General features: G+C 40.2%; 1 non-coding gene across 1 annotated transcript; it reads left to right on the top strand.

Moving 5' to 3' along the window:
• Positions 1 to 5,833: 5,833 nt before the first annotated feature.
• Positions 5,834 to 5,940, top strand: LOC135146849 (small nucleolar RNA R71). Its single transcript, XR_010283946.1, has one exon. It is a non-coding gene; the product is annotated as a small nucleolar RNA R71 (small nucleolar RNA).
• The last annotated feature ends 5,346 nt before the right edge of the window (positions 5,941 to 11,286 follow it).

The following is an 11,286-nucleotide window of genomic DNA, read 5'->3' as shown; positions in this document are numbered from 1 at the left end:
ATTCTCCTTGGCATTATCATAAAACTCGCGAATAATAGCCAAGGGAACCGCCTCCGGAGCCTCGCAAAAAGACTCCCATCCCCTTTCTTGGATCATGTTTAAGAGCTCACCATCTTCCGCCGTGGGTAAGAATCCCCTCTCCTTGACTATCGACATATTCATAAGCCGTTGAAACTCGGTTCGTGCACCATCGGAGGTGAACTCAACCTCACCCATCGAGGAAGAATCGCTAGATGCAGGGGCTTGGGTGCTTGGTCCTTGTGATCTTCGGGCTCTTTTGGGTGCCATTGGTGGAGATTTAGAGCTGCAAGAGGTTTATGTGTAGTGGGTTTGAGAGATTTGATGGTGGTTGTGTGTATGGATGTGTATATATATAATTAGGGTTTATAGAATTAGAATAGGAATTGGAGATGGGTTTCGTGTTTATATAGGATTTTGAGAGCTGAGTTAGGGTTTTGGAGGATATATTTCGGGCTAGGCATGCAAAATTAGGATTATGGGCTTTTAAAACCGGAAAATAAAATATTTTTGGGAGAAATTCGGGCTCCTGGGCAGTCAGTAGCGCGGCCGCGCTAAGTGTAGCGCGGGCGCGCTGGACACTTTAGCGCGGGCGCGCTGGACACTAGCGCGGGCGCGCTAGTGTCTGACACCCAGGGCCGAATTTTCTCGTTTTTTTGCGTTTTTGAGGTTTACAATGGTACAGTGTGGTTCCAATGCGTGGGTTGCCTCCCACGAAGCGCTTGTTTAACGTCGTTAGCTCGACGTGAAGTCCTGAATTAATCCGATTCCGATTGAAGAATCGTGGTTTGTACCTCACGATTCACGTTTCCGCCAAAGTAAGGCTTCAACCGTTGACCATTAACTTTAAATGATTCATCCGGTGATTTGGCATAGATTTCTACCGCACCGTGGGGGAATACCGTCTTGACTGTAAACGGCCCCGACCAGCGTGACTTGAGTTTCCCTGGAAACAGCTTCAACCGAGAGTTATACAATAGAACCAATTGTCCTACCACAAAGGATTTTTGTATCAACCGATGATCATGCAATCTTTTCACCTTCTCTTTGTAGAGTTTGTTATTTTCATAAGCACGGAGGCGGAACTCCTCCAACTCATTGAGTTGAATCATGCGTTTCTCTCCCGCTAACTGTAAGTCGAAATTCAACTTCTTTAGTGCCCAATAAGCTTTATGTTCCAACTCTACTGGTAAGTGACAAGCTTTCCCAAACACTAGCTGAAATGGAGAAGTACCCAACGGTGTTTTGTAAGCTGTTCGATAAGCCCAAGCAGCCTCATCTAATCGCAAGGACCAGTCTTTCCTAGAAGGGTTAACCACCTTCTCTAATATGCGTTTTATCTCTCTGTTAGACACTTCAGCTTGACCATTCGTTTGAGGATGATAAGCAGTAGCAACCCGATGATTGATGTTATACCTCGTCATCACGGTTGTGAATTTCCGATTGCAGAAATGAGAACCTTCATCACTGATAATGACTCTAGGGACTCCGAAACGGGTAAAGATTTGTTTTTGTAGAAATTGCAAGACCACCTTAGCATCATTTGTAGGTAAGGCTTTCACCTCCACCCATTTAGACACGTAATCAACTGCTAATAGAATATACTGGTTGTTGCAAGACGAAACGAACGGTCCCATAAAGTCAATACCCCACACATCAAATATTTCGACTTCCAAAAGCATTTTAAGAGGCATTTCATTCCTCCTAGAAATATTACCTGTACGTTGACATCGATCGCAACCCAACACAAATTGATGAGAATCTTTAAACAGAGTTGGCCAGTAAAAACCTGCTTGAAGTACTCTCTTTGCTGTCTTCTCTCCGCTATAATGGCCCCCATAACCAGTGGAATGGCACTCGCGCAAAACTCCCTCAACTTCATTATTAGGAATACACCGTCTGAGAATCTGATCGACTCCTTGTTTAAACAGAAAGGGTTCATCCCAAATATACCATTTCACATCGTGAAGGAATTTCTTGCGTTGAGCATAAGAGAATTCTGGAGGAATGACCTTACTCACCAGGTAATTTACAATGTCAGCAAACCATGGCTCTTCTGCCTTAACTCCAAACAACTGTTCATCTGGGAAGAATTCATTGATTAGAATGTTGTCGGTAGTTTGTTTGCTATGATCTTCTAGTCGGGATAAATGATCCGCTACCTGATTTTCTGTGCCCTTCCGATCTTTAATTTCTACATCAAACTCTTGGAGTAATAGAACCCAACGTATTAGTCTTGGTTTGGAATCCTTCTTTGAAATGAGATACCGAATGGCTGCATGATCAGTGTATACCACTACCCTTGTTCCAAGAAGATAAGACCTTTACTTCTCAAAGCTAAAAACAATAGCTAGAAGTTCTTTTTCAGTAGTAGTGTAGTTCAATTGTGCATCATTTAATGTTTTGCTGGCATAATAGATAACATGAAACACATTACTTGTACGCTGGCCCAGTACAGCTCCTACAGCATAGTCACTGGCATCACACATTAATTCGAATGGTTTACTCCAATCCGGTGCAGTGATGATAGGTGCTGATGTCAACTTCTTTTTCAAAATTTCAAATGCTTCCAAGCACTCCTCATCAAATTTGAATGGAATGTCTTTCTCTAACAGATTGCAAAGAGGTTTGGAAATTTTTGAGAAGTCTTTGATGAACCTCCGATAGAAACCTGCATGACCAAGGAAGCTTCGGATGCCCTTAACCGAGAGTGGTGGAGGGAGATTTTTAATTGTTTCCACTTTCGCTTTATCAACTTCCAGTCCCTTGGCAGATACTTTATGTCCCAATATGATTCCTTCTTGCACCATGAAATGGCATTTTTCCCAATTGAGAATCAGATTAGTTTCCACACAGCGCTTAAGAACCATTCTCAGTTTCGTGAGGCATTCGTCATAAGATGTTCCAAATACAGAAAAATCGTCCATGAATACCTCCACATTGATGCCGATCATCTCTGAGAATATTGCCATCATGCACCTTTGAAAAGTGGCTGGTGCACCGCATAAGCCAAAAGGTACTCTTCGGAATGCAAATGTACCATACGGGCATGTAAAGGTTGTCTTTTCTTGATCCTCCGGCGAAATGGCAATCTGATTATAGCCAGAATACCCATCCAATAGGCAATAGAATTCATGACCAGCCAACCTGTCAAGCATCTGATCAATAAAAGGCAGAGGGAAGTGATCTTTCCTTGTAGCTTTATTTAGCTTTCTGTAGTCCATGCAAATCCTCCAACCAGTGACAGTTCTAGTTGAGATGAGTTCCCCTTTTTCGTTGGCTACTACTGTCATGCCTCCTTTCTTAGGCACACATTGTACTGGACTCACCCATGAGCTATCTGAAATTGGATATATGATACCAGCATCGAGCCATTTAAGAATCTCTTTCTTTACAACTTCCTTCATGATAGGATTTAACCTTCTCTGTTGTTCCACTGACGGTTTGCTTCCTTCTTCAATGAGAATTTTGTGTTGACAAAAAGATGGGCTGATTCCCTTGATATCAGCTATAGTCCATGCAAATCCTCCAACCAGTGACAGTTCTAGTTGAGATGAGTTCCCCTTTTTCGTTGGCTACTACTGTCATGCCTCCTTTCTTAGGCACACATTGTACTGGACTCACCCATGAGCTATCTGAAATTGGATATATGATACCAGCATCGAGCCATTTAAGAATCTCTTTCTTTACAACTTCCTTCATGATAGGATTTAACCTTCTCTGTTGTTCCACTGACGGTTTGCTTCCTTCTTCAATGAGAATTTTGTGTTGACAAAAAGATGGGCTGATTCCCTTGATATCAGCTATAGTCCAACCAATTGCTGTTTTGAATTCCCTTAGCACCCTCAAAAGTTTTTCCTCATCCTTACCTGACAAGTTAGCTGCAATAATAACAGGAAGAGTAGAACCTTCACCAAGAAAAGCATACCTCAAGTGATCCGGTAACGGTTTAAGTTCAAGTTTAGATGCTTCGATCACTGATGGTTGTAATGGTTTATGATCTTCCTTTTGTTCCTCCAAGCCAAGAGATTCGACAGGTGGTTCAAAACTCCTTCGCCAAGGTGATGAGTTAAGATGATGGATTTCTTCCAATTCTTCTTCATTGTCTAATTCCTCATCATTGGTAAGGATTGCTTCCAATACATCATTCTGTAAAACCCGCTGGCTATTAGTTTCTGCCGTAGTATCAAGTACATCCATACTGAAACAAGATTCCTCGTCAGTTGGTAATTTCATTACATCGAATACGTTGAACGTGACCGTCTGATCTTGTATTTTCATTGTAAGTTCCCCTTTTTGGACATCGATCAAAGTTTGCCCGGTAGCTAAGAAGGGTCTACCCAAGATGATAGGAATTCTTTTGTCTTCTTCAAAATCAAGAATCACGAAGTCGGCTGGAAATATTAATTTATCAACCTTGACCAGCACATCTTCAATTATACCCCTCGGATATGTGATCGAACGATCAGCCAGCAGTAAAGACATGTTTGTCGGCTTGAGCTCTGGCAGGCCAAGTTGTGTGAAGATCGATAGAGGCATCAGATTGATGCTAGCTCCCAAGTCGCACAAACACTTATCAAAAGAGAACTTCCCAATAGTGCAAGGGATAGTAAAGCTTCCCGGGTCTTTCAGCTTAGGTGGTAATTTTTGTTGAAGCACAGCACTACATTCCTCCGTTAAAGCTACTGTCTCTAACTCCTCTAGCTTTAGCTTTTTTGACAGAATACCCTTCATGAACTTGGCATAGCTAGGCATTTGCTCGAGTGCTTCAGCAAACGGAATGTTGATGTGAAGCTTTTTGAAAACTTCAAGGAATTTACCAAATTGCTTATCCAGCTGCTGTTTTTTTAACCTCCTAGGAAACGGAGGTGGTGGATATAATGGCTTTGATACCTGAGCAGCTGCAGGGATAGCCTTGTCCATTTCAACAGTAGGTTTTATGCCAATTGTATTCGACGGAAGTTCTGCTGGAATTTCTTGCGGTTCATCATCCTGATCTTGTACTAACGTTGAGGTTGGCCCTGTTGTAGTTTTTCCAGATCTCAGCGTAATGGATTGGACTTGCTCTTTAGGGTCCCTCTTACCTGGTACCTCTGTATCACTAGGGAGATTCCCCTGTGGTCTGCTTAATAAAGCATTAGCTAACTGACCGACTTGTGTCTCCAAGGCTTTTAAAGTTACTGCCTGACTCTTGTACATGAGTCTTAGCTCTTCCATGTCAGACCTTTCGTTAGCTGATTGCCCATGATTCTGAAATCCCGGAGGGTGATATGGCTGTTTAGGTGCATACTGTTGTGAAGTTCCAGCCTGAATATACTGTTTAGGTCCCTGTTGAAATCCTTGTTGAGGTTGATTATAACCCTGATTATTACTCCAGCTGAAATTCGGATGATTTCGGTTGTTAGGATGGTAAGTAGCTGGAGCAGGCTGTTGACCTCTCTGAAAATTGCTCACAAATTGTGCTGATTCACTAGAAATGGCACATTGATCAGTAGAGTGAGTACCAGCACATAATTCGCAAATTGAGATTGGCTGTTGAATTCCTTGGTGAGCCAGAGAATCGACTTTCATCGTGAGAGCTTTAAGTTGAGCAGCAATAGCTGTAGACGTGTCAAGGTCAAGAATTCCGGCTACCTTCCCTTGAGTAAGTCTTTGAGTAGGGTTCTGATATTCATTAGCAGCCATCATTTCAATAAGATCATAAGCTTCTTCATAACTTTTAGCCCATAGCGCACCTCCAGAAGCAGCATCAAGCATAGGTCTGGATTGAGGTCCAAGACCATTATAGAAACTGTTTATTTGCATCCAATCCGGCATGCCATGATGGGGACACTTCCTTAGCATCTCCTTATATCGCTCCCAGGCTTCACAGAATGTATCTCCTGATTGTTGAGAGAATTGAGATAGAGCATTTCGTAGTGCAGCAGTCTTTGCCATGGGGAAGAATTTAGAGAGAAATTTTTGAGCTAGATCTTCCCATGTAGTAATCGAACCAGATGGTAAAGAATGTAACCATCCCTTAGCCTTATCTCTCAGTGAAAATGGGAAAAGCCTTAGCTTCACAGCATCATCAGAGACGTCATTAAATTTGAAAGTGTCACAGATCTCTATAAAATTACGTATATGCATATTAGGGTCTTCAGTAGGAGAACCCCCATACTGTACCGAGTTCTGGACCATTTGAATAGTTCCTGGTTTGATTTCAAAGGCTTTGGCTGCGATTGCAGGCCTGACAATGCTTGACTGGATATCATCAATCTTTGGCATAGAGAAATCCTTCAATGCCTTACTGTCTGGTTGTGCTTCAGGTTCCGTCATTGTTTCAGAATCAGAAGAAGAAGAAGATGAATCAATTGCTTCCTTACGAGCTCTAGAACGTGTGAGCATAAACGCGACCCAAGTACCTGAAATAAAGAAAAGAAGAAAAGTGAGAAGAGAATAGAATCCTAGTCAGTGAATTTTAATGCACACTGATGACAAGTACATAAACTAATTAATTAACACCGAGTCCCCGGCAGCGGCGCCAAAAACTTGTTCGCAAAAATCTACACGCAAACGCACGTGATCATAAGTAATATATTTGTTCGTTCCCACAGAGACTGGTGAATTAAGAATACGCACCTATGCAACAATGTATGAGTAATTTTCACTGCCAAGACAATTCACAAGGATGGGTTCTTTTATACTAATAACTAAATTTACTAATCAAATTCAGAATAGGAAAACACATGGGATTCTAACTTCATTATCGAATTCATCTAGAATTGAAATTACTGATTAACATGCGACTGTTGATCCTAATCAGACAACACGAAAGTAATACATGCCAACTCTCGTTGCACACATATCATACCAATCAAAATCCGCAATTAAGACAGAAATCTCATGGACACCAACAAAGCTCAGACCCTATATCTCTATAGCGGTAGTGTAAGCAGAGAGGTTTAATAGCAAGTCGTCTATCGTGATTACACAGGGTGATAAAAATAGTTCAAGTCTACCACAAATTATGTTTCATTCACATAATCCTATGTTTACATGGCATAGTTCTAAATTCAATCATCCACTCTCGCTTCAGAAAGAATTAACAAACAACTTAGAAGTTAGCTACGCTCCTAAGAAGAATAAGCACGGCTCATGCAAAGAAATCAACGTACGTCACAAAATCAAGCAATTAATATTCGTTACTAGACTACATCGATAAATCCATTAGAATCCCATGAAGGCGGTTAGTTCATAATCGCACTAATCGACATCATGGGTTCTAATGAAAACATGATAAATAAACTACGAGAATTAAACGGAATAAAAATACTTGAATTAATAATAAAGAACACAACGTTACAGAATTGATGTTCATGATCTCGCTCGAAACTGTCACTTCCTCGCGTAGAACGATCTACCACAAAACTGATAATGTGCTTGAAAAATTAAACTAACTATGATATTGTTCTCTCTACTAAAACTACTTGGAGGCTAGGGTTTTTACACATGAGAAATTAAAATAAAATTGACCAAGTCAACCGGGCCTCGACCGCTGCTAAAATCCGTCAGAAAAGCTGTAAAAATCGGCCCGGAACACTTCTGCTGGGCGCGGCCGCGCTAAACTAGCGCAGGCGCGCTAGTGGTGACAGTAGCTAGCGCGGGCGCGCTAACATCTAGCACGGGCGCGCTACTGTCTGCCACTGGCAGCCCTGGTTCTTCGTTTTCAGCTCGTTCTCGCGTGTAAACCCTTCCTTGCTCTAGTACCACTTCCGTAGGTGATCACGGTTGCATTTAGCACATGCAACAAGCCCTTTAAACCCCTAGATAGCTCTAGTGGACGAGTGCGTTCTCGTGAGGGTTTGTAGAAGATGTACCCACAAAATCCCAAGTCGTGATGAATCCACAATTCTCTATTCTTGCAAATAATGCACCAAAAACAACCTAATATGATAGAAAATCACTTCATCACCTCAACTCGTGACCTGCACAGAAAAACACTAAAAACACATCAAAAGACACTAATCACTTAAGTACAACCAACAAATTTAAGTGGAAATGAAGGCCTATAAGTGTGTATAAATACCACTTATCAGATGCTCATGTCAAGGGCATTCACTCTAGGATGGACAAATTTGATAAAACTCAAGAGCTCTGTCTGACGAAGCTTGACAACTTGGAGCAAACTTTGGCTCAAGTTGTTCAACACTTAAAGATCAATCCGTCAACATCTCAGTCTACTCCAGAGGATCCCTCAACTAAGGGGGAGAAGGATAAGGATGACAAAGATAAGGATGACAAAGATAAGGATGACAGCAATGCTGATGCTGCTGATAGGGGTGATAAGGGTGGTGATACTGATAGGGGTGATAAGGGTGGAGAAGGAGCAAGTGAAAAAGATTCTTCTGCAGCTAGCAAATCTAAAGGCAAAATGCCTGAAACTGAGAACATCTTCACTAATCAGGATTATGACAATATTCCTGAAGATGTTGATGATGATGATGCATTTGATTCTGCTTATTTTGAAGCTGAGGAAGAAGGTCGTTTCGAGGAAGGCTTTCTTTTCAATGAAGATCAGTCTGTGGACCCTGAGCACATGGAAAAGGTCAAAATGTTTAAAGCTCAACATGAAGCTAGCAAAGCAAAGCTTCAGGAACTGCAGAAACTGGTGGATGAGAAGAGGACAACTGATGAGTTGGTCAAGCTGGAGAAACAGAAACTGTGGGATGCTAAGTGCAAGGAAAAGAGAGAGGATATCTCCAGGAAAGTTGGTGAAAGCTGGGATATTGCTAGACAAATCCTCTCTGGACCTCAAAGGGAACCTTTCAATGATGGTAAGTTCAAATCCTTCATATATGACCTGAGAGAGGCTAACCCTAATGAAGATATGTTTATGCGTGCTCTTGCTCTCGAGTTAGAATATTTAACTATTGGTGTCAAGAATCTTCTCAATGAATGGGAGATCATTATTTCTACTCAGAGAAACGGAACATTCAGGGTTTCAATTGATTTATTCAAGTTTCTATCTCTAACTGAAATCTGGGTGATTCGTAACAAGATCAGACGCAGCTCAAATCTGAATGAACTCCTACGTGACAGACTTATGGATTGTGCAATTCATAACAGTCCACAAGTTGTCAGAAATCCATACTGTGTCAAGTTCATTCACGAGGGAAAGTTTGGAACCTTCTACCTGGACCACCAACATCTTCTTAAGTATGATGTTAGTCAGTTGGTTCTTGTATCAACAATTCTACGTACCAAGGGCTTCGCTACTAAGGCCAAAGCTGATGCTGATACTGAGATTGTAAACTACTGCACAAGGAGAAATATTCAACAATACTTCAGGAAGATGAAGTATATCAACCAATCTCAGCCAGCAGATTTCATAGAAGACCCTGTGGATATAGAGGTTCAATATCATCTTTCATTGGCTCGTGAAAGAAAGAAGCGTGGAGAATCCACTGCAGCTGAAGAGCCTACTCAGAATGAGCCTTCTACTCCAACTATTCACTGTTCAGATGCTGAAGAAGGAGAAGTCACTCGTTCTGAGTGAATAGATTGATTAGGATATTTGTTAGATATGTTCAAGGAACATCCTTTTGTAATCTATTTACGATCATGGTTTAATGTTTAATGCAAGCCATAAACTTTTGCTATTTACATTCCTTTGTTTAAATCTTTGTCTTATCTGTTAGTTGAGTTATCCTCTAGGAAATTTGCATGTTATGTTAACAAACAAATAGGGGGAGATTGAAAGGCATATGTTCAGCCTATTTGTATTTAAAGAGGTACAACTCAACTCAGATAAGAAAGCTCAGTAAATAGCAAGTCATTGGAATCCGTACGAAGAACGTCAAATGATTTATGGGAATTATATGTCAGATAAATTCCAGGATGCTGCTGCACACCACTGAAAGAAGTTCATTAATATGTTCAAGCCTCAGTGCACAAATAATCTTTTGTGGCACGTCCAGGAGTTCAGAAGATATAAAGTTTCTATACTTTATTTTATCAGAAGATTCCATTTAATGAAGAAGTACTTACAAGACGAAGACTCGACGAACAAATCAATTTCTTAATGTTTATTTGACAAAGAATATTTGATTTAACTAGATACAGATGAACCAGACAGTACATCTGTGTATCAGTTATTCAAATTAAATATTTGAAGTCAAGCAGATTTGATGGTTCGTTTGTTCGACAGATCAAGACGAAGTTATAAATGGTTAAAGAAGACGGGAAGTAGTTCTACTGAAGAATGGGTGATTAAATATTTAATAGATTATTATATCACTTCATAAATAATTATATTAATTATGTAATTTATTTATTAAGTTAATTCACTCTCGAATTAATTTAATTTATGAATTTATATGATTAACTTAATTAAGTGGATAATTTTCTATTTTAAATATATGTCAAATTACATTTCAATCACCTACACTTAAGCAACAAGACAATCTGATTTGTCTTGTTAATTTGTAAAGGTTTCGGCAAGACAATCTCTTTAGATTGTCTTACCGAATGTTATGAAACTTACAAGACAATCTCAATTGTCTTACTAGGTTTCTGAATCATCTGCCAAGACAATCTTCTGTGATTGTCTGACCGAGTGCTCTTTGCCAAGACAATATCTTTGTGTTACCGAAGGAGATGACATCTGCCAAGACAATCTTAATTTGTCTGGCCGAATGCTTTCTGCCAAGACAATCCAAGATTGTCTGACCGAATGGTTTCAGCAAGACAATTGCAATTGTCCTACCGAAGGTTAATTGTCTTGCTAGCTATTAAATTGTCTTTCTGCTGTGTTTTGTGCTTGCAAGGCAATCTAAAATTGTCTTGCCCTTGCCACTTTGTCTTTGCTACTCACAATTGTCTTGTCTTTCAATTGTCTTACAAGTACAAATGCTTTGCCTATAAATATGGCTTAGTATTCTTCATTTCAAGTGTTCATCACTTTGTAAATCAAAGCATTTGTAAATCTTTCAAGTTGTTCGTAACTTGCTTGATCGTTATATCCACAGTTTTCTGTGCTTTGATAACCCGGTTGTTTTAATCACTAAATCTAGAATATACCCTGTCGAATTTATTCTACGAACTTTAGTGGACATTAAAACTGAACCATTTTAATTATATAACGACTTCAAACATTGTTATATTAATTAATCATAAATCTGATTAGCAAGTTATATTCAATCAGATTCACTTCCGCGATTATTTTGTATCGATTGTATTCAACCCCCCCCCCTTCTACAATCGTATCTGGACCTAACAATAATTGAT

The sequence above is a fragment of the Daucus carota genome, chromosome 5, assembly GCF_001625215.2.
Source record: "Daucus carota subsp. sativus chromosome 5, DH1 v3.0, whole genome shotgun sequence".
NCBI lineage: Eukaryota > Viridiplantae > Streptophyta > Magnoliopsida > Apiales > Apiaceae > Daucus > Daucus carota.
The sequence above is the reverse complement of the archived record's forward strand: the minus strand, read 5'-3'. Positions and strand labels throughout refer to the sequence as shown.